Genomic DNA, 27,500 nt, shown 5'->3' on the forward strand with positions numbered 1-27,500 from the left:
CGAGACAAATCTGACGACGCACCCTCCGGTCAAATCATCACCTCATCCTTTTCCTCCCCATTGAGATGCTACCTTTCTGGGGCTACTAACTTGGAAAGTTTGTGGTGAAATTTTACATCCGCTATACTCCTCCAATGATATTTCTCCAAGGGGAGAAATATCTACCGTCATACGATTATTATATATATATATATATATATATATATATATATATATGTATGTATATATATATATACCGTCGCCGGTCCACGTCCTCCTTCGCTCTTGACTATTACTAAGGATAACTCGAAGAATTCTTATCCGTCTCACAAAAACGTAGAATTAGTTAGACCGTGTTATATCGCTCGTTATATCGTATATACTTATGCGAAGTGAGTCACGTTCCGTTGAATATTTTTAATGCGCATTGAGAATAACGAAGGAATGGTTCATTTGATTCATGATCTACTTCGAAAGGAGGAATGAATTGTACGCTTTGTTATGAAGTAATGCAAAAAACTTCCTTGTTCTCTCATATTCTTTTTTTTTTCTCTCTCTCTCTCTCTCTCTCTCTTTCTCTCTTTATATCTCTTTCTTCCTTTCTTTCTTTCTTTCTTTCTTTCTTTCTTTCTTTCTTTCTCATTATGACTATGTACCGTGACTTCGTTTTGAAAAGCTCTTTTTAAAATACCCGGCTTCTTTCTCTCTCTTTTTTCCTATCTCTCTCTCTCTCTCTCTCTCTCTCTCTCTCTCTCGCTCTCTCTCTCTCCTCTCTCTCCTCTCTCTTCTGTCTCTATATCTATTTCTTTCTTTCTCTTACTGTTTCTCGTTTTCTCTACAAATCGTAAATCGATTCCGACGTTGCTTCACGGGACGTGCCCGCAAAAATCTCGTTATTTTTATGGTTAATTAGACACGCATTACGACGGGCCAAAGGCGAGGCCGTGCTCGCCAAAGGAGACTTGATTTTTCCGACTCGTTAAGCGATTGCCAGCAGCACGACGAAGGTCCTGCCAAAGGGACGGAGGACTAAGGGTGAGTTTCCCGGTGAAGGGAGGTCACCCTTCTTCGATTGGCCCTTCTTTGTGTGCGATCGGGAGGACAAATCGGAGACTCGTCCCTCGAATCGTTAATTATATTCATAGCGAGAAACTTCGTATAGCATTATTAGATAGAGACTGAAAGTATTTTTATGTTTTATGTAACAACCAAGATAAAATCACTGTTATTCGAACGTACTTTCAAAATTCAAAAGCATCTTACCAAAAGATTTTCTTTCATTTTTCTTCAATAAAAAGTATCTACTTAAATAGTTTCATATATATATATATATATATATATATATATATATATATATTTACTTATATCAATTATCTATACACTTGGTAATTTTTTTTTATTATTTCGAATAATACAAATTCTACTATAAATAAAAGAGTTATTAATACGTGTTGAAGGAACGATCGTCTAGTAATTATTTTCTATTATTATATACAAGATAAAAAATAACGGGTGAGATGTACCTCATTCTGTCGTATATCATGTATGAAAGAAAAAATCATTAAAATATGTATCGCTGTTACGTATGTATGTATGTATGTATGTATGTATGTAGTTACGTTTGTAGATAGAAACTTTGGAACAAGCTCGAAAATGAAAAATAAAATGGAAAATAGGTCGCGCGTGTACATTCTCGTCTCATTCACGCACGAAGACACGTAAATCTTTTCTGTAGGTTTCATATTTTATATTTCGGGTACTTTTTTTTTTCATTCTTTTTGCGAGACTCAAGCCCGCTGAACAAGGTATTATATATGTATATATACATAGATATACGTATATACATGTTTATACATATATACGTATAAAACGTGCGAATAGCGCGGCAATTATTTTGGACGGTAGCGTCGATCTTTTCGTACACGGTCGACGACATTTAACTTTTACTTCTTTGTTCGACTCATCCGGAAATGACGTCTCGATTCTTCGTCAGAGCGATAAATTTCCAACGGAAATAACTTTTGGCACGGAGACGACAGAGGGTCGTCGGATTGTTCGTTCGTACGTCGAAATCGGTTCTCCACTCAAAATAAGAATACGTTCGTATTACCAAAAGCAATGACGAGAAGTAAATTTTTACGATATAGACAGATCGAGATTTTATCATATTTTAAAAGGAATAGAATTGAATGAAAGATAGATTCCGTTCGTCAAATGATTTTCCCCTTTTTATTTCTAAACGATAAAATCCCAAAAGGAAATATATAATTATCGATAAGTATATAAGAATTAATTATTAATTATGAAAATATTTATTTGAGAATTTCAATAATAATAAATGATACCAATCGATTATCATCGATAAAATATATGCTTTAAACATTTTATTTAAATTTAAAATTATTTAATTTTGTTCCTCTAATGATCTCTATAAATTATAATCAATGATAATCTTTCTAAAAGCATTGGAAGTACCCAGCTCGTGAATATCTTCGCTCACTACATATATTACGATCGATAATTAGTCACAGATTTGAGTGTATATCGATGAAATTTGGTAATTTATAGTTCTCGTCAAAGAGAACCACGCTCGGTCTTGATTAACGATCTATACCGCAGGAAAATACGGAGAGATATAGGAAGAAGGAGAGAGGGAGAGAGAGAGAGAGAGAGAAAGATAGAAAATGCATGTCTATATATAAGCGACGATGACAACTCGCGTAATTAAGCCTATAACGGATTGTTTATTATTGGCCGAACAACGTCCAACCCTGTATTCGGCAAATATAGTTATCTATTTAATTTTCTACCGCGAATATCGACCCATTAGCTGTAGTTCGACGTGTCGTGCACCGCGTGGACCGAGAGCTAACAACCTCGAAAACGTAATCGGTTAATTAGTATGCGTTACTATTTGATTAGCTTTCTCTCTCCCTCTCTTTCTTTCTCTCTCTCTCTCTCTCTCTCTTTCTCTCTTTCCATTTTCTCTCTCCCTCTCTTTTTCTCCAATTCCAATGAACGAATATTTTTGAATACATAATCATTTGTTATTCCACCGATAATTCAGGTAGATATGTTCATCGTATTCGTATGTTCCTGTAATCATATCTAGGTTTTGGTATATTCGCATAATGTAGGTATGATAAAATTTTCTTCGATAAACTATGATAATTATTTGATTAAAATGATGATGTTAAATATTATAGAATATGCATTCTTAACGTCGTAATATTGAAAAGAAATATATATATATATATATATATTATATATAGGAGGCTTCTTCTTTTAGAAGCTTCGACGGGGGGTTTTAAAAGTGGAGGTGAGTAATGGATAGCGTGGGATTATCGAGGACGTTATCAGAGAGTCAGGGGAGAGACTCGGAGAGAGGGCGAGTCAAGGAGCGAAAGGAGGGTCGCGACAAGGCGGATCGAGTCTAAAGGCCACGGAGTCAGGTGACCCGTGTCAAGTTCAAAGACGCGGACATTCTAGCCCTACCAACGTTTAATCCACGTACGCGAGAAGATACCAAGGAAACTGCTCTCCATGATCGATCGGCTATGAAACTCCAAGTTTTTCCAACGTCTACATATTATTTTCTTTTCTATAATATCATTTACTTATGCTTTCTCTCTTTTTATCTTTTTTTTTCGCTAAACAAATACGCGTTCATATAAATAAGTCTTTTTAAACGTTTATAAAGATAATTATGCATATATATATATATATATATATATATATATATATGTACGTATCGATCATTATCAAAGTAATTTTTATCCTTTCGAGTTAATAGCAGCTTGTTTATTTAAGGATAGCACTAAGCCAATCGTAATCAACCATCGAGGAGACTTTCTCATACGCTAGGGAACACGTATTACGCTTTGAGTTTCATACAAAAGTCAAGTATCGTATCGTTTGCAGGATGTTAAACCGATCGATAAAAAAGTTCGTTCTAGACTATAAATTAAAAACGTTCTAGCGTTGGTCTTCCAAGTAGAAAAAGACAGATGAGTCGGGGGAGAAACGTAGGTTGTACGTACCTCGCGTGTTCGCGAGCGAAGAGACTTTGCTTTTAACGAACTCTGTTCGGTCGGTTTCCTCGCAATCCACTGGGAGATCGAATCAATCATTTTCAAAAAGATCAAGAGAGAGAGAGAAAGAGAGAAGAGAGGAGACACGTGAATACACAAAAAAAAAGAGAGAGAAGGAAAAAGAAAAAAGAAAACAAAAAGAAAGAAAGACTGTATATGTGTATGTATGTGTGAGAGAGAGAGAGAGAGAGAGAGAGAAAGAGAAAGAGAGGAAAAGAAAAAAAGGATAGAGGTTCCCTTTCCCTTAGAGAGTGACTTTTCCAAGTCCAAGGGACTAACTGAGGTGGTTCGGTCAAAATGCTAAAACTTGTACATTAACGAATGCATTAAATATGAGAGGATGGTGAAAGGTATTTTGGTGACAAGAAGGACGAGAGGAAAGAAAGGAAAAGAAAAACTCGGATGAAGCGCATAATATTCGACGAGTCTCAACGACTGCATTATGGATTAAGGATTATGGATTATGGATTATGGATTATGTATTATGGATCGACGCACCACAATCGTGTTATGAAGTCTGAATAGTAGTTTTCTTTTTTCTTCTTGTGTTTTCTAGTCTTGCTTTTCTTTTCTTTTCTTTCTTTCTGTTTGTTCGTTCGTTCGTTTGTTTGTTTGTTTTTTATTTATTTATTTATTTAGTTACTTATTTTTTTTTCTTTTTTTTTCTTTCTTTTTAATCCTAACAGGCGAATCTCTTCTCGAAACACGCGAAACGTGTTTTTAATGTCACGCCCATGGTAGATACGAATTATCTTCGTCTTCCTCTTTTCAGCATGTATAATGAAATGTTCCGTAGAGACGCGAAAACGTACAATTTAATGAGATTTAAACGTGAAAAACGAGGGGTCCTTTGCATATTTACGTAATGTCGCGAAAGCCCGTATATCCGTGGCTCTCCTTCTTACTCTTTCTTTTCCTTCCTCTTCGTTCCTTCAATCTGTAGTTTAATATCTCACGAAAGATGAAAGTCGAGCGTCGTTTCTTGCAAAAACTATCGTTCCTTTCCTCTCTCTCTCTCTCTCTCTTTCTCTCTTTCTTTCTTTCTCTTTATATCTATCTTTTCCTATCTTTCTTTCTTTTTTTTTCCCTTGGAGACTCGTCTCTTGTCCTTTTTTAATAGCTCTTTCTCCCTTTCTTCTTCTTCTCATTTCTTTCCTTTTCTCACTTTTGAAGTAATAAACGCTCGAAGATTTTACATCGTCGTAAAGTGATTTTTCGGAAGACTTATTAATATAGTGCCAATATAAAAAATATATATATATATATATCGGCAGCCATTACTAATACTGCTTTCTCTAATAATTATGTTTGTTCTGAATATATAGATACAATTTATTTCTAGAATTTCATAATTATGGATAAATAAATGAAACGTACCGCGAAAGCAGATAATATTTGGTGCCCTTTTATAAACATAATTTATTTGCTATACTTGCGATATTTCGCGGCACGTGAATCCAGGGAATATAATTGGCAAAGTTCGCCGCACGCTACATTCGAACATAATAGTTTTACGAAATTATACTATGGGTGGTATAAAATTAGAGTCGAACGACGAATAAAGCAATTATCGTTCTCTATACAATTATTAATAGGTTACGTGAGAAGCATTTAAAGATACGGAAGAGTATTTATAAAATCCATAAACAGAGTTCATTAGAACTATAATTACAATTTATAATACCAACGAACTATAATCGAACTTTTAATGAACTATACTTATCGTGGAATAGATCGTAATAATATATTTCTTAATAATGATCCTATAAAACTTAAAAAGGAAAAAGATAAATAAAAGGAAATAAGGAAAGTGAAAAGAATTCACGAACGTTCATCCACGAGATGAAAACATTCGAGTTTTTCGTTCTTTCACGATAGGATCGCGCAAGTAACGGACGCAAAATGGTGCGGAGAAAGGGGAGGAGGAGGAGGAGGAGGAGGAGGAGGTGAGTGTAGGAAAAAAAATCTCAGTCGGAGCAGCGAGCCAAAAATGATCACGCGACGCTTCGCTCTATGGAAAATCAATTCCCCGAAGGGAGAGGTATGCGCACAAAAATGACGTGGCCAACGAGATGAAATTTTTGGCACGTGCATTTTTGCTTCATTGAACCATTCTTCTGCTTTTTGTTCGTTTCTGTCCGTTTTTCTCTTTCACGGGCGACGGTTCGTTATGCGCCGGTTCTCTACCAGTGAGAGAGAGGAACGGATGGAGTTACGTACGTACGTAAAGAGAGAGATAGACAGAGAGAAAGAGAGAGAGAGAGAGAGAGAGAGAGAGAGAGAAAGAGAAAGATCTTGCCTCTCTATTCGATTCACTTTCTATCAGTTGCTTTTTCTCTTGATTCGATTATTCGCAATCGGACGGAAAAAATATTAATCCGCATGTTTGTATGTACCAGAGGTAAAATGCCGAGAAAGTCTTTCTCTCTCTCTTTTTCTCTCTCTCTCTCTCTCTCTCTCTCTCTCTCAGCATGCATCGATTTCTTTTTCGCGGTCTTTTGGATCATTTATCGAATACATTCGAAACTGCGCGCGGCTTCAGGTTCATCGTTCATGGAGGAACAATTAAGAACTTGTGTTAATTTTCAAACACGATTTTACATTTCCAAGGGTGACTTACGGAATGAATGTACTAATTCTAAAAGTGCGATCGGACGAAAAGATCGAGAGAAATGAGTAAAAAAAGAAAAAAAATAATAATAATAATAAAAAAATTGGAATCGCAAAGCGTTTTAGTAGATTCGAGGGTATGGGAAAACGGATTCGAATGAATTGTCCTTTCGTTCGAGGAAACGGGGAAAAAGGATATTTATTCGAAGGAATATATTAACGGCTTATATTTAAACTGGCATGAACAAACGACGAATATAATTCATTCGTTATTCGATTAATTTCAATCGGATTGCTTTTTTACATTTGATATTATTACAACTGTTAATTTGTCAAATATACACGAACGATTTAGTACGATCTCCTGACAAATCCTGAATCATTTAAACGTAACATTCATGTCCTCCTCAAATTGTAAGATTCACGAATATATGTATATATATATATATATATATATATATAAGAAATGATTATGAGGTAGAACATGTAATAAGCTTATTATGGTTAATTATTCAAACGATCTAATCATTCATACATTCTAATCATAGTATCAAACATAAAAAATATTAAGAATCTCTTTGGTCAAATTTTGTACGTTTAAGATGTGAAGGTTTCATCATTTTAGTGAGAATATACGAATCTTATATTTCTAATGATATCCAATCGCAATTAGAAAGATTAATCTTTCTCTTTCTATCATATATATTTCTATTTGTTGTAAATGGAGATTCGTTTTTAGGTGGACATCGAATCGAGTTGGATGGATTTAAAAGGGGGTATGTAAACCGAAGGGGAGATATCGGATGGACGGTGAATGTTTTTAGCAGAGTTAGTATATTCGGCCGCTTATATAATCAATATACAGGGCTAAGAAGGAGTAGGAAAAGGAGATGCAAGAGGAAAATAAAGAGAGAGAGAGAGAGAGAGAGAGAGAGAGAGAGAGAGAAAGTGGAAGGTCAGAGACCGACGAAATGTCAAGGTCTATTGGGAAGGATTTGAAATAATAGAAGATTGTAAAGCACATGATAAAAAAAGAAGACGAAGAAAAATAAGAAGAAGAAGAAAAAAGGAAAAGAAAAAGAAGAAAGGGTGGTAACATAAACGAATGATTTGGAGGTACAAGAAAAATGTGGATAGTAGTAAAGATTTGTTTCCTTGAAAAGAAAACACGCGAGGATGAGGTAGAATGATTATCGAAGGAGAAAAATCATGAAAAGAGGAAGTGTGAGAAACAAAAGGAAAAAAGATGGAAGAAAGGAGAAGGAGAAAGGGAAGTCGAGGAGTAATCGGATGAGAGGGAAGAAAGAAAAGCGAGCGTGGAAATGTTAGGTATGAGAGAAAGCTAATACTACCAAGCAGCCTTACTTGCTTCCATGGAATGCGTTCGAGAAAAGCTAGCTGCAAAAAGCGAAACTGCAAGATGTGCAACTGCAATCTCAGTTAGACGCCGCAGGGACTGCCAGCGACGTCAGCAGAAGGTTTCGCTTTTTCTTCCTGGATTCGCTTTTCTGTCGATGCTTCGAAAGGGCTTATGCTTCTACTTCTCTATCTCTTTCTCCCTTCCTTTCTCTCTCTCCCCACCCACCCATCCCACTCCTCTCTAACTATCTCTCTCTCTCTCTCTCTCTCTCTTTTCACATCTTTAAAGAATTACGAATGCTCGAGTGCATTGTCGAGTTTTGAAATCGGCCTTGCCATTGAGAATCATTTTTTATTACTATTCGATTGATGTTATCCAACATATCGATGCATCTTTTGTTAAAAATATTAATTGATTTTAATTGAAACGATCGTCAAATCAAATATCATAGTAATCGGCATAGATATAAAATGGTTTCGGTTTTGTTTTGTTTTGTTTTGTTTTTTTTTTTTCTTTTTTATGCATTTGTCTTCTTGCGAACTATGTACCTATGAAAGAAAATTGACAATTTACTTGCAAATTCGGTAAGGCGTTCAGTAAGGGCCGTCGGCGCATCGAAAATTCTATGGATTTTCTCGAAGAACGACTACGGGAGTAGCCCCAAGGACAGACAAATAAGGCCAGAATTTTTGCCATTGGCTGACTGTCTACGCGGACAAAAGAAAAGTGTGAAGACGAAGAGATATAGAGAGTGCCTCGCAACAAAGTTACGCTTTTCCTCTTCTATTTCGTGCATTTGATTGAAGTTTCGCTTGCAAAATTTCCTTTTCTCCTTGTAACTCGTTGCCCCAGGACATCGCCTTATATTCCTTAGAGAGATTCCTTCCTTCTTCTTAATGCCACACCGGTTGACCACAGAGAGAGAGAGAGAGAGAGAGAGAGAGAGAGATGCTAACTTCTCGTATTTTTTTTTTTCTTTTTCTTTGAATTAGAATGGTACATAAAAAAAAATTAATTTCTTTTTATTACGATTACGAAAATAATAGAACGTATAAATATTTGTCAGTTCGATTACGATTAAAATATACGACGAAATTACAATTAGTTAAATAATTACAAATATTACGATAGATTTTCAAAGGAAAGGCAATTTTTCATTCAAACGGTTATCTCATATTCAGACATATTTAGATATTTGGATAGAAAGCTTTGTCCATTTTATATGGTTTCTCAAAGCCATATGACGTAGGAACGTACCTATATGGAAACGGTTGAATTGTTCTCAGAAGATGCAAAGCGTGTAAATCACCATCATATAGTATCAGTGAGTTTCTATTTATAAAGGTTCACGACGACCTTCGGGCCAGCTTATTCCATTGAAATCCTGCTTATAGGATTATTCTGAAGAGATAATGTGAAAGTCGATGATTATAGTTTACGTTGGTCAGTTGATGTAGTTTAATAGAGTTGTTAGTGATAGTCAGATTTCTACGAACAAGAGTATAACTATAATTAATGATAAATTATTAATCGGAAGTTGTATTAATGTCAGAACAAACTAAATTCAAATTTCGACATTGGAAAAGACAAATGTGAAGAAGAATTTATGTGTGAAGAATATTTTATATATCTTTTCAGTATTCATTTTGTCAAAGTATCATCGAGATTCATCTTATTTTATTCGTCTTAATCATATTAAAAGAAATCCATTTTAAATAATTATATTTAATTCATATCGAAAAAAAAATACAATTGTACATTTAATTACATCGAAAAAAAAAATTACTTATTATATTATAAAACATACGTCTACTACATTGTACACGTATGTGTACTACGACGTGTATTTCTACTTATTTTGTTTTCTATTTCATTCTTTATTTTCTTTTCAATGACATTGCAAATCTTATGTTTTGTTTCGTCGCAAAAATCAAATGTTGCGTTTAATTCGATGATTTTCATACGACGTAATATGTATACGCGTGTTGGAGAGACCCTTTTCATGTTTTGTTAAATTAATTAATGCACGGGATGTTTCAATGTTCATGACGTTGCACTTGGAAAAGAGATGGAAGGGATAGCTTGGTCACGACAATTGTTTTCCTTTAATTTATCCCAAAGTCTTAGCTATGGCGACAGAATTGGTTGATTATGTTGGTCACGTCTTTTGTGTCCGATCGAGAAAGCATCCAGTCTCTCTCTCTCTCTCTCTCTCTCTTTCCTTCTCATCATTTTTTTTCTCTTTCTTTGCATTTTTTCTTTCTTTTTTCATCTCGATCTTGGTGTATGCACTCCACTCATCCTTTCATTCTACTAATTCCATCTACCTTCTTTGATTTTCTCCCTTTCGAAATAAAGATGAAGATAGATAGATAAAGTAGATGGATATGGAGTATGAAAGAATTATTCAATTTCATCTTTCACTTCGTTAAGAAAAATCTTCGTCAATAATGTAATCCTCAATTTTCTAATTGACGATATTTATTGTCAATTTGTTATGACGAGATTGTCTCTCTTTCTTGTTGATCATCGTTACGTCGTTAATTAATAAATAAAAAACAAAAAAAAAAAAAACCAAAAAAAAAGAATGAATATAAAAAAATCTTCCACAAAGTTTCTCGTAAAAATACTTTTTGAATGAATATATTATATAAAAGATGAGAGAGCGAGATAGAAAGAGATAAAGGGAGAGATGTAACTTTGTTCATAGTATAGTCGACGTCTGAATCGTATGGTTCCTTTCTCTGACGTCGACATCACGGTACGTCATGTTATTTCCGGTTGCCGATTGCCAGAGGCGTTCCTCTTTTACGTTGTATGTCCGTTTCTACTTGGACGCTTAACGTCGTCTTTCGATTTCGTATGCATCGAATCCAATCGGTTTTGTATAATGCATATTTGTAAACGTATAAACGTTATTCGAGAAAAAGAAAAAAAAGAAAAAAAAAAAAAACAGAAAATCAAAGGAAATATCTGCAAAAATGTAATCAATTGGAAGTTGATTGTTTATCTTTTTTTTTTTTCTTTTTCCGATGAACTTCAAAAAAAATTTATTTTTTTTACTCGTGGTTGATTCTAACATGGTTTAAAAAAGAAAAAAAAAAAAAAAGGAAAAAAGAAAATTTGTCGAATTGAAAAAAGGATTTTTTTTGAACATGAGAATAAATACAGTAGAGATTACTTTTTATATATTATAAAATACAACTGTCTATATGTGATATCTCGTTAAAAAGAAATATCGTAGACATTTCAAATTGTGAAGAGTAACTCACGTGAAATTTCACGTGAATATAATAAACGATGATTTAAATTTAAATTATCGAAGACGATGAATAGTAAGGACGTTGAATTGTACCGACGTGATATCATAAGAAGAGCTAGGTGTATTATTATTAGAAAAGGAAAAAAAAGAAAGAAAGAAAAGAAAAGAAAAAAAGAAAAAGAAAGAAAATGTTTCAATCTCTCTGATGAGTACGATTCGATATCGACTTTCGCATTTCCCGTTACGATTTCACGACCCGACAAACCACAATCGGATTAACGCTGGCAACTCTCATGGATACACGAATATTATAATGAAAGCTTACAGTGAAAGAACCATTCGAAACAAATCGTATCTAGTGGTATCGCTCGATGGAACGCACAAAGGGAATCATTTTCGTAGTTGGCGTCCTGTGTACGCGCGCGCGCGCGCGCATATACACACGTATATATGTTTGTGTGTATTAAAATCATCGTGTTTCATCATTGTGGTATTTAATTATTCGAGAGCCGCTTTGCTAATGCCTCGTTCACCGATAAGACCATATTGCACGTGAAAATCCGCTTAAAAATAATTCTACATAATATATATTACGGGCAAATATTTCTACGTTCGCCAAACGTCCAATAATTTTGTAACGACTGCGCGATCCATTACCGAGCATCGTCGATAATTAAATTTTAATCCTTCTACCTCCCTTTTCTCCTCTGTCCATCCCTTTCGAGAGTTTATTTTCGCGCAAACACGCGTCCGTGTACTTTCATTTTCGATATTACCTATATATTCAAAAAACAGTGCGACAATCGTAATAAGGACGATAACGATACATTGTAAATAAATGATCACCTTTCATTTCTGTGATTTATGAGAACAAGCGTGCGAATTATTATCGAGATATTATCCAGCCGTAGAGCTTTGTTTATCGTATTGTGAAAGAAAAGCAAAGTATAAATAGGGAAATGAATATTACGATAAAAATCACGTGATCTTTTCGTTCGCATTATCTCTACAATTTTTTATACATACAAATTTTATACAATTATAAAATTAATTTTAAATTTATTATTCAATTGCAATGAACATAAAATATAATAGATAGAATTATACAAGTTGCTTGATACAAATTAAATGTATTCTTGAAAGCAAAAAAAAAAAGAAAAAAAAAAAAAAGAAAAGAAAAAAAAAAGAAAAAAAAAAAAGGAAAAAAATAAAGTTAAGGCTAAGTCTTATCAATGTTAAAACTGATTGATCTTATACGATGTTCACTCTGTTGTTATGTCCTAATAACGATTGGACTCGCTAAAGAAAATCAAAAGAACGAAATAGTAAATAAGAGATGAAAACATAGAATGATCACGTGACACGTGACTAAACATTTGTCTGTAATCTTTTTCAATAGCAACGAACAAAAAAGAGATGTCCGTTTCTTTCTTTTTTTTTTTTTTTTTTTTTTGTTACGAGTTCCTCGACATCGGAGACGACCTTGAAGAAGGAGAAGAGGAGCGAGATATTCTACCATTCGAACTTCTCGAGTAAGGTCGAAGGTCAACTTCAAGTAAGGCTTTCGTCGTCGTTCACGTCTTCGTCTCGAGTCTCACGAATGAAATGGTTCAACGGATGAAAGGAACCGTCGTCGTGCCGTCGAATGAAAGGGTTGCTATCGTGGAAATAGAGAGAGAGAGAGAGAGAGAGAGAGAGAGAGAGAGAGAGAGAGAAAGAAAGAGAAAGAGAGAGAGAGAGAGAGAGAGAGAAAAGAAGGGAGTGAGGGTGAAGAGGAACGAATCGTACGACAAGGAGAGAGAGGAAGGGGATGGCATAAGTGACAAGTTGAGGGATTGCCGCGCCTACGAACGCGCATTGTACGCAATCGTCCTTCGTGAATACCTCGAGGCCCTTACTCCGCCTACGATTTTCACCGTTTTCGACTACGTACTGTATGTACGTATGTATGAATATATGTATATATATATATATGTGTGTGTGTGTATATATATATGTATGTATGTATATACGTCGTATGTAGAAGTACACGTCAACCGTAGACGGAAAATTTCTCAACTGTAAAGTCTCGGGGAAAATAATTCTGGGAAAGGGCTTCTATTCGATTCCAATGTGATTTCGAGCTTATCGCGTACCAATGATCGATCCTTTGATTTTCTACGTGCACCTTCGATGATCGATAGACGATAAATTCGTTAAAAATACAAAGAATTATTTATATTAACTAACGAAAGTTTTAATAAACAATACGTACATACGTGTGGATTATTAATATCTGATAAAGATGATAAAGACGAAGGATCTTCATTTTTGACGTTGTAAGATTTATTGAGATGAAACGTATATCTCATATAAACAGAGTTTAAGATAAATGAATATAACGTATAACGATCATGTTCAAAGGGCAATCCAATTGAAAATAAATTCTTTTCGATTGTATATCTAAGAGAAGAAAATTCCATAAGTGAACGTAAAATAAATTTCAATTTCTTTTTTTTTTCTCTCTCGTGAATAATGAAATATCGATGAATGAAAAATTAAATTCACGATCGGACTATGTGTACTCCGAAGGGATGACGTTCGATTACTTTGAAAAAGGCTAGAAATTTTATTCCAAGATAGGATAAAAACTTTTAGTAATCGTTAAAGGTGTAGAAAGAATGATAGAAGAAAAAGAAAAATGTACGTGTCTCTTTCTTTTTCTCGTTACATCTCGCCGTTATCCTCTTTTTCCTATCGTCCTTTCAACGTATAGAGATGCACACGTGCGCTATCTTTTCCTGGTTCTGGTGATATGTCCTGAAATGCGAAAGCGACGTCGTTTCTACGTTTTTCAAAATGCCAGACCGCGGATTCGATTAGGGAAGCCTTGTCGACCTAGCCCCTTTCGGGAATTGCGGGGCTTGACAGCGGCAGTGTACCACGATCGCGGTTCCACGGGGTAAAACAATGACGAATGTGTCCTGTCGCGCCCAATACGGATCCAAGCTGGCTGCATGGCTGCCTGGCTCGCACGTGTGAGAGAGTGCACACGCGAGAATAACGTGCCGGTAGTCGGCGTCGGTGTCGGTGTCGAGGAGAGAAAGATGGAGAGGGAGAGAGAGAAAGAGAGAGAGAGAGAGAGAGAGAGAGAGAGACGGAAGGGATAGGAGGTACGGGACGAAACTGCGAAGGGGTTGCAAGAGACACGCGGAAATACGGGCTAACACGCGACCCTCTCCACGACTCGAGATGTCGCTGTGGTATTATCGAGCGGATTTCCGTTACGCGTTGCTTTACACAAGAGAGACAGCCTAGACGAATTCCGATGTGTCTCAAAACGAGAGAAAGGAAATGAGTAACCTCGAATCAAGTACTTTGCTCTTTTGTTTCTTTTTCTTCTTCTTCTTCTTCTTCTTCTTCTTTTTTTCTTTTTTCTATCTATCTCTCCCTCTTTTTTTTTTTGTTTCCTTCTTCTTTTTCTTCTCTCCTTATAAGATTATAATCGATAAAGAAACTATATAAAGAATGTTATTTCTTGATTTTGTATAAAATAAATAGGACTTTTAAAAGATACGAATGTTTTATCGTTTGTCGATTTTTTTATTTTTTCTTTATCTTTTTTTCTTTTTTTTTTATTTTTGATAATATGATTCTAAATTGTTGTCAATGATTTTATCGTTGTAACGAATTGTCTATAATAATTCACGATTACGTAGATCCGAATTATCCTAGATAAATCGATTTTAGAAGAAGTTTAGAGAGAATCCGAGTCTTGTGAAAGCACTACTAGGAATTTTCTACTGGAATTTGCATCGTTCCAAGTGTTCCAAGTGGTATACGGGGAGAACATATTAAAGAATAAATAAGAACATCTGTTCTTTATCTCTTGCACTTAGAGTTCCTTTACTTTGGGCAAACAAAAGAAAACAAAAGAAAACAAAAAAAAACAAAAAAAAAAAAAAAGAAAAAAGAAAAAAAAAAGAAGAAATATCTTTCGTAATGTAATATCAAACTTATAAACTAAATGAACGTAAAAGTGAAATTTCAGCTTGTTTTGTCTGTTTTATCGTTAAACGGAATAATACAGATATACGTTACGTTATTAAATGCTATAAGAGGTTTATATGCATTATCAGATAGATTTTGGATATGTATTACGATGCATGGTTTGTGCGGTTCACTTCGAATTCCATTCCTAGAACATAGTCACCTGTATTTCAATATTAAGATATCTTACATTAATGGATGATAAGTTCATTATAACGTTTATTTCTTTTCTTTTCTTTTTTTTTTTTTTTTGTCGTTGTAAATTATTCGAATCTGTGGCATCAATTGTTATATTTATTTTTATTAAAGAATATTAAATATAAGTTGTATACGGAACTTTAGTTATCTTCACGAGTTCTATTCGACTTTGAAATTTGTAGTATCCATTAGATCATCGAGCAACTGTTGTATGTACTGTACGCATATATATATATATACGTTCTTCGAAACAAGAGCAAACTACGAGCGAGCAACGTTCTACGACATGTTCGTAGTAGTTGTGAGGCGAGGAAATAAGAGAAAGAGAAAAAAACGTCGTTTGAAATTCCGCGCCATATGCTCAATGGCTCTTCTAGTACACCCTTTTACCCTTCTTACTCTTTACCTCGTCTTCTCTTTTCTACATCGAGCGTCTCCTAACTCTCTCTCTTTCTCTCTTTCTCTCTTATCCACCCACGGCCAATACTCCTTTACCTTGCAGCTGCGGGAAAATTCAAATTTACGCACCGACTGCCTCCGCTGTGTTTTTCGAACTTATGAAAAATGAGTCTAGTCGAGGGTCCGTACCACCCTCTCTAGATCACTCCCTCTGTACTACTCCATTCTCTGCACTCTCTCTCTCTCTCTCTCCCTCTCTTTCTTTCTCTTTCTTACTTTCTGAGTTTCACCCTTTTGGCTCTTGCACCTTTTCTCTCTGAAGTCTTACAACTCGCCGATCGTTTTTCTTTATTTTTCTTATGAACTTTCCGAGGTCGTGGGAAAAATTTCAAATGCCTTTTCTTACGATCGATCGATTAAAAGGAAACGACGAATTTTCTATCGCAAATTTTATCTATTCGATATAACATATATAAGAAATATAAGTGTAGATTGTAGATGATCAAAGAATTTTTTAAAATGAAAATGACGATGTCACGTTTAATATTTCTCTCTCTCTCTCTCTCTCTCTTTTTTTTTCTTTTTCTTTTTTTTTTTTTTTTTTGCCAAAAAATGACAAAGAGAAGCGTCAAGGGAAATGTTAACTTTCAACTTTTTTTCTTATCAATTAATTTTACATGTCGTTAATTAGACGAGGACGGAAGAGAGAAGGAAAAAGGCCATGAAGGGAAAAAACTTGGTTCATCTATTTTGTTCCCTCGAGTGGATCGAGTTGCTACGACTCGTAGCAAACTACTACCAGTGATGCTGGTTCACATTTTCCGGTAAGAACGTGAACTGTGGGTTTATATGTATCTTGTCTCCGGAGGTTATGCGACATAATTTATAACGTCGAGCTCGTCCGAACGTGTAAAAAGCGTACGCGAAAGCTAGGCTGAAACAGCTTCTAGGGTAACGGCTATGGGTTGGCCATCTTGATTTTCGAGATATGCCATGAGTTTAAATTATTACGTACCTATCTTCTGGGGATTATATTCTAACGAGTACCCATGGAAATCACTGCTTTTAATATATATATATATATATATATATATATATATATATATTCTTGTTATATGTAACTTTTTATTTCCAAATAATATCTCGAACTAAAATGAACTTTCGAAACGTACGAATATTTATAATGTATATACAATTACATTACCTACACAGTATATAGATTATACTGTTAGATAGATAAAACGGTTTATCGAAATTCGAGAATGGTTTATCGTTAATTCGATTATTCAAAGTATAAATATCACTAAAAGAATTTTATGAAAGTGATTCGACTCAATTCCGACTTCTTCAGTTTCTTCTACTTCTTTCTTTCTTTCTTTCTTTCTTTCTTTTTCTTTCTTTCTTTCTTTCTACCGATTCAATAGGAAAGGTTTCTTTTAGCCTTGGTAAAACTTCAACGACCGTGGCTATTACCGTCCGAGATTAGACGTTTCTTCTTCTTTCCCGGCCTTTCTTTTTCTTCTATCCGTTTCTCTCTCTCTCTCTCTCTCTTTCTCTCTCTCTCTCTCTCTCTCTCTCTCTCACTTTTTCTCTCTCTTTCACGACTAAACATTCGACTCTTGTTCTTATTTTTCTTTACGTCGAAAACACGAGAGAAGGATGGACTCGCGAAGTCTTTTGAGAACGTCGAAAGAGGAGGAGGAGGAGGAGGAGGAGGAGGAGGAGGAGGAAGAGGTGGAGGAAAAAAAGAAAGGGAGAGAGAGAGAGAGAGAAATAGACGGTTCTTCGTTTGACTCGACATTTACGATCGCTTCGAGTTTGAACGAGGCTAATCGTGCAGCAGGAAACGAGTCTCGAGCTTGAGATCTTGGACACGCATTTCGAAAGAAAGAAAAAGGAAAAAAAAAAGGAAAAGAGAACGAGTCGCAGCTTTTATCTTTTTTTTTTTTCAAAACTTTCACTTCGAGTCCTGTTGCACAGGATCCATATAAAGAGGTCATTTAAATATTCGTCGTTGTTTATCCCGTGTAGATTTTCAAACAAACTTTCATCCTGTCATTTACGAATCTGTCATTGACAGCGATGAGCCTAAAATTATTGATTATCGATTGATCGTTGTTGTAATCGAAAAAAAAAGAAAGAGATAAACAAAAAAAAAAAAAAAAAGAAAAAAAAGAACCGATTGAAACATTAACGACAATGTGAATTTTAAAAGCCGTAGAGAGAAATTTCGTTGTTGCACGATTGCGTTTTCGTAATATACGCACGCATTACAAAATATGTTCCGCGTTAGCCGTTTGCTCGTTGATGCTGGCATCGTTACCGGGGTTGAGAGAAAAAAGAGGCGGGCGGGAGGGCTTGTGCACGCACGCGCACACAGACTTTGAAAATTTACGAGCGTCATTATTAAACGGGAGCCAAGGATGGTCCACGGGTGGTGCAGTCCCTTTTTTAAAAACGGTAGCTTTAGATATTAATTCCTTCCTCCGTTTACCCTCTTATACTTTTTCTCGTTCACTGCGCGCGTTCCAGCTGTGCACCGTTGCTCCCATAAGGTCGATGCTGGAATCAAAATTATTTGTCTTCTACAAATTCTTTCGCTTTCCTTATTCTCTCTCCCTCTCTCTCTCTCTTTCTTTCTTTCTTTCTCTTTTTCTCTCTTTCTCTTTCTTTCTTTCTCTCTCTTTTTACAAAAGTGACGACGTTGACCGTAGCATTCTTAATATCAATGAAATATATCGAATATTTTGTTGTCCATTCAATTTTCCACTCCTTCTTGTAAGGGCAATATCGAGCGATGCAATTTCAATCGATAGCCGTGTATTCGACCGTGCGTCATATGTGCACATAACATACACCTATAGAACATACGGTATACGTATGTATGCACACGTACGTAATATGCACATATGTGTGCATACGTATGTATCGGTTCATCGATAAATGGATATACATTCCAGTTCTCGATCTATTTGGAAATAGTAAAAAACATACACGCGTAAATGCCCGGGATATTCGCAGACCGTTGACGGATAAAACACACAAGCATTTTCATCCTGGAAATTTTTAGATTGCATTTTTTATGGAACGCTATACGGGCAGGGAAGGAGGAGGGAACGGGTGGGACACGTACGGTCGCGAACGTATGTACGTAGTACATCGTTTGTATTTTATTGATCAAGCTCCAATCGCTCGATGCATATTTTTCAAAAATATTCGCCAAGTTTTTCACTCTTCTTTGGAATCTTTCGTTTCTTCGTTATTTGTAAATTCACGATAGCGTCGTCCTCGATACGACGACGATAATGAAACGCTTTGATTCTGCTACGCCTCCGGCTATGGAGGGATGAAATTCACGAAAATAATTCTACTCTCTGTTCTACCCAATATAATACATATACAGGTGTACGTACATGCTAACGTATGTACCTAGATCGGTTCACCCATTTTCAATACACCGTCGCAAATTGTGGTTAAGAGAATTGCACTTAAATTAGAGGCGAATTTCGTCTCTTTATTAGAAGATGAAAACGATGCAGTTATTGAGCCAGGCTGTACAACGTGAAACGATCCTGTAATTCTCTACTTGCATGCGCCCGGTCTGATACCAGAACGCTTACGCGCATATTTTCCTTCGTGTATGTGTGCGAGGGTGTTCGGTATTTAGTACGAGTACGTTGTGTCGTCGCACGACTATGCTCTATGCGTGTACGTATCTATGTGTGCGCGCGCGCGCGCGTGTATGTGTGTGTATTGTGCATGTGTGTGAGAGAGAGAGAGAGAGAGAGAGAGTAAGCTCGTGTATCACAGCGACATGTCGTGTACGTTTGCCATGTACCGGTGCAAGTTCTTATACGAAGTTTATGCGAGCACAGGACACATACACACATAGGAATCATGAGATCCTGTATAAAAGGTACTTGGCCAAACATATGCGTGATTTAAAAATATAATATATTCAACGGTTGAACGCCATTGTGCTGTTTAACTAGTCAGCCATACTAACTATCATACTTTTCTCTATTTTCACTTCAACTTTTTCATCGCTTCTCTTCGATCGAGCTTTCCTTCGCTTCTTTCTATCTTCCATTCTTCTTCATTCGTGTGAGCTTATAAGAGCTTACACAATATCCAACAAATATACATACGACGTATGTAAATATACATATATCTACTTTATTTTTATATCGTTATTTTTTTCCATACCTTCGTGTAAAACGAGTTCAACGATTTTTTTTTTTTTTTCTTCGTAAACCATACGGTGTAACGATCGATGAAGAGAAGGAGTATTTTTACATTTTATTTTAACATCGTCGTCGTCGTTGTCGTTGTCGTCGTCGTCGTCGTCGTCGTCGTCGTCGTCGTCGTCGTCGTCTTCTTCGTCGTCGTCGTCGTCGTCCTCATCGTCGTCGTTGTCGTCGTTGTCGTGTTGTACAGCCTTTGACAAAAAAAGGTATCTCTTGCGCCCCATTTTGCTCTGACAATAACGAGCATGTTTTATTTATTCCTCTTTTTTCCCCCTCTGTTAGTCAACTTATAATTAATCGTTGATATTTCGTGTTCTTATTTTTGTTTCAACCCGATGATATATTTTGACGTTGCTCGGAATTCGTTGTTTTAACATTTTCCTTAAATATTTTTTTTTTTTTCCCTACTCTTCGTCTTTCTCGTCAAGTACTAAAATGAGAGATAGAGAGAATATTTAATCGAACCGTCTTCTCACTAAATGCATACTTACATACATACATATATAAGTACACATATCTATAGATATATACCTTCGTGATATTCACGAAAGTATCTAATTTATCATGTTTTTAATGAAAAAGGTCTTTGAGAGTAAGTTACTCAACCGTTGTAACGCGTTGTAAAACCTTCGGGAAGGAGATTTAAGCGCGACCATTTATGTTCACGTAATTTAAACTAGCGTGTTCTATTAAATTTAAAAAAAAAAAAAAAAAAAAAAAAGGATCGATTCAACTATATATTCCTGCTTGTCGTGAAAATAAAAAAATATTTACACGCCGTCGGAACGTGAAATATTATGAATCTATTTCTTTCATGGTATCTTAATATCGTCGGTATTACTTTAGTGAAAAACGTCCCTTTTATTTTCCTTCGACGGTTAATTAAAATTTTTATGATCGACCTCACGCTCTATTAACGACTGACTTTCGTTTGAAAAAATATGGAGGAAAATTTTAACAATTATGTATAGAAAATATGACATATAATTCTTGTAAATAACGTTTTTCAATAAATGTTATACGACATCGGTTGATTAAAGAAACAATAGGAGTGACTGAAAAAAGGAAAAAAAAAAAAAAAAAAAAGAAAAAAAAAAGAGAAAAAAAGTTTCATCCCATTCCCTTATATTAAAATCATTCCATTCATTTGCGCTCGCATATTAATTTTAAATCGTAATATTTGTACGAGCGAGAACATTTTTTTTTGGTGCGAACAAAAGTATTACTGTTTTCATCTGTAATATTATATTTATAAATGGATAAAAAAGGGATTCTTTAAAAAACAATATGTTTATGAAAAAAAAAAAAAAAAAAAAAAAAAAAAAGCCGAAAAAGAATCCCCAATTTCATTTCTGTATAAAAGTAACATTTTCACTCGACATATTATTATTAAAATGCGATACGTCTATGTTAATGAATGAAAGGACAAAATTTGTATACTAGAAAAATAATCGAACGAGATACAACGACATATGCAATTTTTAAATTGTATTATAGAACGTTTCTAAATAATTATTATTGACGACGATTGAAAATACGTTCGGGAATATAATTTTTCTCCGGAAAAAAATGTAAAGATTATATGCGTACCATTTAATTTCGATCAATTAAGCTTTTAACGCGTTTCGACGTTCCGCGCGACGCTCGGCTAGAATTTTAGCAGAGACGGAGCATAACGTAATTTAATTAGATTTTCCCCTTACTTCGTTCACTCTAATTTAATCTCGTTCCACTAGGTTCTACATTCATTGCAATAAGGGCCACGGCACTCCTCCGCGTTCTTTGTTTTCATATCGTCGAACGGATAAGCACGAGCCGCGATAGATCTCGACGGACGTTCCACGTGCCAGTAGCTTAATTGCTCGGGGATTCGTGCTCTTTATACCTGTTAAACCGCGAATGTACTCACACCTTTACACGTGCCACGGCTCCCCTATTACATACATACATACACACACACATATATACACGTCCATACTCACATACTTACGTACATACATATATATATATATATATATATATATATATATATATACATTTTCACATTTCTATAGGAGTACTTTAGCTTATAACCTAATTAGAAGAAAGTATTATACGCGATCGAATTGATTTATTCTCAATAACATACAATATATAAATATATATTGAATATATATATATATATATATATTCATGTTCGGCAAGCAGGTGTGCGAAAAAGAATTAACGAGTTAAAATACAGGATGTCAGAAAAAAAAATTACGATATTTTGCAATACGAAGAAAAGGTTTTTCTTTTTTTTTTTTTTTTCTTCTTTCTTTCCTCCCTTTATAAAACGATATATATCTGTTTCGTATTGGTCGTATTATTTATATTTCTTTTTAACGAGCTTTTATACGGCTTCACTCCTTCTTCTGTAGTCGCAATGCGATTTTCGAGACACCGTGTATAATTGATTCCGCGTAAATCGAATTTATGGATTCGACGATCCACGCGAATTACCGTCGGCTGTGGTATCTCTGTTATTGCTTTATCGTGTATTAGAGATAGGCAGCGGGAACTTTCCATTTCCTCGTTTGAAATTCGAAGTACGTTCTCCCGGAGATTTGTGCGAGTCGATCGAAGGGGTGGCGTAGTCTCTCTCTCTTTCTCTCTTTCTCTCTTTCTCTCTTTCTCTCGTATTCGCGGAGAATCATCGGATTGAGCTCGCTTCGTACAAACTTGTTTTACAAAGAGAAAGAAGAAAGGAAATGAAGAGGGAGAGGAGGATTATAAAGGAGAACAAAGGGGGATGAAGAGAGTGGGAGGAGGAAGTGGAAGTGGAGAAGGAGATGGTGAAGGACGAGGAAGACTACAAAGGGAATCCAATAACTTTCATGATCATAAAAGAACTACGTTATTACATCAAATCAAGGTTAAAACGATGTCTCCTTCGATATCGCCGGATGTAGATTGTTCATCGTGCGATTCAAAAGAATTTTCTCTCCTATTATCACCGACGGAATCCGTAGCCTCGTAGCCGATAATTATAGATCTGCGAGTAACAAAAAAAAAGAAAAAAAAAAAAAAAAAAAAAAAAAGAAAAAAAGGAAAAGAACAAAAAAAGAGAGAAGAGGAAAACGAATAAAGAAAAGAAAGAAGATAACACGGAAACTACGTTTGCGAATCGGTAATCATTAATCGATACTATTTTCTCTCTCTCCCTCTCTCTCTCTCTCTCTCTCTCTCTCTCACGGATGAGTTCTTCCTTCGCGTATCTATCGAATAATTTATATTTGATCGACGTTCATAAATTATTATTACGATCTTATTATTCATCGCGGGTATTCCTAAAGCTTCAAAATTCGAGGTTGACCCTCCGGAGAATTCGTACGTGACCCGAACGAAAATTCAGTTTCTTTCCATAAATCGGTAGATCAATCTTGCCGGTTTCTCGAAGTTCGTTTCAGAAAGTAAGAGGAAGAAGAAGAAGAAGAAGAAGAAGAAGAAGAACAAGAAGAATAAGAAGAAGAAGAAGAAGAAGGAGAGGAAGAGGAGGAGTAGGAGGAGGAGGAGGAGAAGGAGGAGGAGGAGGAGGAGAAAAAGAAGAAGAAGAAGAAGAAGAAGAAGAAGAAGAAGAAGAAGAAGAAGCAGAAGAAGAAGAAGAAGAAGAAGTGAAGAAGAAGCGAAGAGGAGAGCATAGAGATAAGAAAGAATGGACGTTGAAACGGAAGAGGGATTGTACGAACGAGCGATGTATCAAATCGGATTCAATATCTCTCTTGACATTACGTAAAGATGCTATTTCTCGATTCGAGTTTGTCCTCCCTCTCTCTCTCTCTCTCTCTCTCTCTCTCACTCTTCTTTCTTATTCTTCTTTCTAGCAAATCCTACGACAACCGTTCGACCAAAGCTCTTGCAAACGGTAAATTGAAAAGCGTAGCTATATTTGAGAAAAATCCGTTATCGTCCGGTCTCTCAATTTGGATTATCGTTGATTATTATATCTTTTGGAAAGTTTAGAAACATTTATATTGGCTACTTTCTACTGAAAACTAACGCCTGATACATCTCTTTCCTTGTCTATCTCCATATTTTTAACTTTCTCTTATTTCTCTACTCCCTTCCTGTCTCTCTCTCTCTCTCTCTCTCTCTCTCTCTGTCTCTCTCTGTCTCTTTGTCTTTCTCGGCAGGCAGGTGTATTAAGTGTGAAATTAAAACGAATAGGATCGTCAACGTCGCGTGTAGAGTTTAATTTAAAAAAAGTAGGTCACGATAAACTGCTTCGTGTATGGCATCATAAACTTGGCATTATCTTAAAAAATGGGCCTCAAAGAAGTATAAATCCGAACTACGTTATCCGACCCGACGACAGCCTCCTTTCGTTCCCTTCGGACCAACGAGACGATTTTAAATCCTCGATGAATAATGACCTTGAATTTTACATAAATTTCTACTTACTTTCGTAGTTGATATCTACAATGTTTTGAACGCTTGATATCTTTCGACTAAAAATAAAAAGAAAAAAAAAAAGAAAAAAAAAAGAAAGAAAGAAAGAAGGAGAAAAAAAGAGCAAAAGAGGTGAAAAAATAATTTTACAATATCATCGTATTTTTAAGATTAATTGTCATTAAGAAATCATATAAAAAATTGTTTTAAATGAATATTTGATATAGCATTCGTATAGTTAGTATCGAACGTTCATTTTCGAAATTTAAAAAATCACAAGAGATTTTTGTATGCAAGTCGATCGATGAGACGATTTTCTTAGCTTTCGGGATAAAAAGTGATTCCTTTCACGAAACTGGGAATAAGAAAAAAGTGAAAAGAAGAAAAGAGAGGAAAGAAAGGAAGGAAAGAAGGAAAAACGAACGACCAGTGGATCAAACCGAATCCAATAACTCCCGTGGGATTACAACTCTGACCCGCGGGAGTCTATCGGGTTGGAAGATGAGAGGGATGAGGGACAAGGACTGCCGTTGATGTTGCTGGCGTTGTTGGTGGTCGAAGAAGCACGAAGAGGGGAAGAGGAGGTCGGCCCGTGGATTCATTTTGAAGCTTCTGTTGACGAGACTTGGTAGCCTTTACTATTTTGCGATGCGATACAACAGACGATGACGATCTATATACAATTTGGGATAGTTGAATAAATACATACACACATAATATATATATATATATGTATGTATATATATATATATATATATATATATATATATATATATATATATATGTACATGCTTTGAGATTTGACTAGGTTATCCTTGATCTCCTATTAATCGATATATTAATATACGTATGTTAGTATAGTCAATATATATATATATATATATATATATATGTTGACATACATATTATTATACTCTAATATGTCTAACATTCAATTCACGTTCCATTCACTTAGGTTAAAATAATATAATTAAATAAAGTTAATAATATAATTGAATTATTAGTGATCGTATAATATTTATTTCAATAAAAAATTTCTCACGACTTTTCTTCTCTTGCATGGTATTATGGGATTATTCTTAAAGGTATTTTGATAAATTCGCCTTCTATAAAATATCGATTTTCTATTTTCGATGAAACACGCTCGGATAAAATCCATCGGGGGGAAGGCCGAGAGGGTGGGAGTTGCTTTTGTCGACGCGACGGAAGTATTTTCGAAGGAAAAGCTTCGAAATCGTGAGGCGAGATATCAAAAGTACCCATAGCCGTGGGCTAAAGGTAAGAGCTAGCGGGCAAATGATGAAACACAAACGGTCGGTACTCAATCACGTTCGCGGTAGGTACAACGATTTTCGTGACGCGCCACGTGAATTCACCGCAAATTGAATTTCTCTGAACGTGGTGGTCTTACTCGCTATAGTAAATATAATACAAATACACATATATGGATAAACATATATGGATAAACACATATATGGATATACACATATATATATATATATATAGAGAGAGAGAGAGAGAGAGAGAAAAAACACACAGATCTTCGTGATGGTATTTATCTATACCTATATTTGAGAAGAAGGCGAAAAGCTTTCGTGACACAGGAATATACACAGAAACAGGGAAATACACATTTGTACGGAACAGAAAGTGAGATAGATGTAAGCAACGAAGAAACCGAATGGACGTTTCAGTAACCAACGATAGGTATATAACTTATAAGTCTTTCGTGGGATTTTGACAAATCGTCCGAATCCTGTTTCTATTTCTCTCTCTTTCTCATTCTATTTCTTCTACATTCCTTCGTGATCCTCTCTTCTAGCCGAGGGAGAATTACCTCGGTGACCAGTGGCGTGCTACTAAATTCTCATGCCTTGTTTCGGTGGTACAACTTTCCCAACCAAGTCCTAGTTTTTCTCTTTTCTACAGAATTCTTCATGTTTCTACTGTTTCTATATATATCTCTTACCTTCTATACGAGTTACCTTTGTTTCGAGTACGTCGTTTGTAAAATTTACCAGCCTAGACCAAATACTACCTGCCGTAGTAAATTTTTATCTAACTTCCCTTTTTTTTTTTTCCTTTCCCTTCTTTCTCTTTTCTTTCTTTCTTGTTTCTTTTTTTCTTTGTTGTTGTTGTTGTTGTTTTTTTTTTCTTTTTTTTTTTTCACGTCAAATATACAGTCGAAACGAACGAATTCTTTTAATAACTCTTCATCTCTTTTTTTCATTATTCTTTTTTCGTCGCTTGATCGTGAACGAATAAACAAACGTCGTTGAAAGTGGAGCCCTATTTACAGTGCAAACCTTATAAATGTCTAAACGCCCATCCACGTTCGTTATCCATTATTTATGTATAAAACGTTCGATGGAAACGTAGAGGAAGCTTTTTCATCGATCGATTTGCCATTATATAGTGTCTCGGTCCATATCTATGTTTGTGTGTTTGTAAGTAATGTATATACGTGGATGTTCAACATTGTATGTACAAAAGTTAAGCGCGAACGTAAGTATTAAGTTATGCATAGTTCACCGAACATTTGTCACGAATATGCAATATACCCAAGGAGATGCGCATTTAGGTCATGCACGCTATCGCTCATGAATTATCGACCGTTTACATATGTATATGTATCTATGTATATACATATATACATTACATATTGTACGATCTATAGATTTAGTCTAATTATCAATCCACATAGGTATTAATCGTCGACGATTGTATTTAACGTTTGAAAAATTCTATTTTCCTTCCTCCTTGAAATAAGGTGTATGTTAGTTATAGAATTCTATATTTAGATTTCTATAAAACAATAAAATTGAAATAATGAAAATTGAATATTTCGATACGACGTGACTTAATTGACAATTGAACAGACATATTTTTAAAATATTACTATTTTTGTATTATCGTTA

At 35.2% G+C, this 27,500-nt stretch overlaps 1 protein-coding gene across 5 annotated transcripts in view; it reads right to left on the bottom strand.

The window, feature by feature from the left end:
• Positions 1-27,500, bottom strand: part of LOC118444852 (uncharacterized) — a 251,424-nt gene that overhangs the window by 5,966 nt on the left and 217,958 nt on the right. The gene's annotated exons all lie outside the window — the stretch shown is intronic.

Source organism: Vespa mandarinia, chromosome 1 (assembly GCF_050613455.1).
Source record: "Vespa mandarinia isolate Hongniang chromosome 1, ASM5061345v1, whole genome shotgun sequence".
NCBI lineage: Eukaryota > Metazoa > Arthropoda > Insecta > Hymenoptera > Vespidae > Vespa > Vespa mandarinia.